Here is a 1,011-nt window from a genome sequence, read left to right as displayed (position 1 = left end):
ATATATACGGCGGATTTCTTTCGGTTTCCGGCTACCAAATCCACCCACAAGGCTGGCTTTTCCCAAGGTGCCACACAGTGGAATTGAACCCAGAAGCAAACTTCTCAACACAATCACCTTCCAAACCCAATGTGAACACAATGTCAATCACTATATTTACGCTCTATTCTAAGGCTGGCGACGTTTAAGTTTAAGATGAAGATATCGAGCTGGAAGACAATGTAATTGAAACTGACGATAATGAAATTGACGCTGACGATGACAAGTTTGAAGCTGATGTCGACGAGATTGAGGTTGATAATGAAGAATTTGAGGGAGAAACTATGTACCGTTGCCATGGGAAAGTAGAAATTGTAAAGGCTGTCATTTGTGGCGCAATTTGGTTTTAATTCAACGCTGTTCAAGATGAGATCCAAGAATGGATCCGATAGGCGGACTCGTCCCACACGTGACAGCAGCCGTTCAGCATAAGCCCACAGGTCCGAAATCGTTGGACACTGCACGAGTGCGCGCAGAACGGTTTCGTCGCTCTGACCGCATCTCGGGTAAGTCGGTCTGTTGAGTCTCGAACCGTACATGTAGAGCTTATCCCGAAATGTAATGCTTCTCGATAACACTGCCAGGCCAGGGATCTTTGGTGATTGTCCATAGGTCCCGGCCCGAAAGTTGCCTCTGCTGCTGAAAATAATCCTTTGTCTCTAATCCTTTCGCTCGAGCCCACCACACACATTCTTTCATCATGGCCACCAGTACGATGAAGACTGCCTTGCCTTCCCGGTTGAGGGAAGGTAGCGGAGCTACTGTCACGATAGACTGGGCCGATAGGCGGACTCGTCCCACACGTGACAGCAGCCGTTCAGCATAAGCTCACAGGTCCGAAATCGTTGGACACTGCACGAGTGCGCGCAGAACGGTTTCGTCGCTCTGACCGCATCTCGGGTAAGTCGGTCTGTTGAGTCTCGAACCGTACATGTAGAGCTTATCCCGAAATGTAATGCTTCTCGATAACAC

The sequence above is a fragment of the Octopus bimaculoides genome, chromosome 6 (assembly GCF_001194135.2).
Source record: "Octopus bimaculoides isolate UCB-OBI-ISO-001 chromosome 6, ASM119413v2, whole genome shotgun sequence".
NCBI lineage: Eukaryota > Metazoa > Mollusca > Cephalopoda > Octopoda > Octopodidae > Octopus > Octopus bimaculoides.
The sequence above is the reverse complement of the archived record's forward strand: the minus strand, read 5'-3'. Positions refer to the sequence as shown.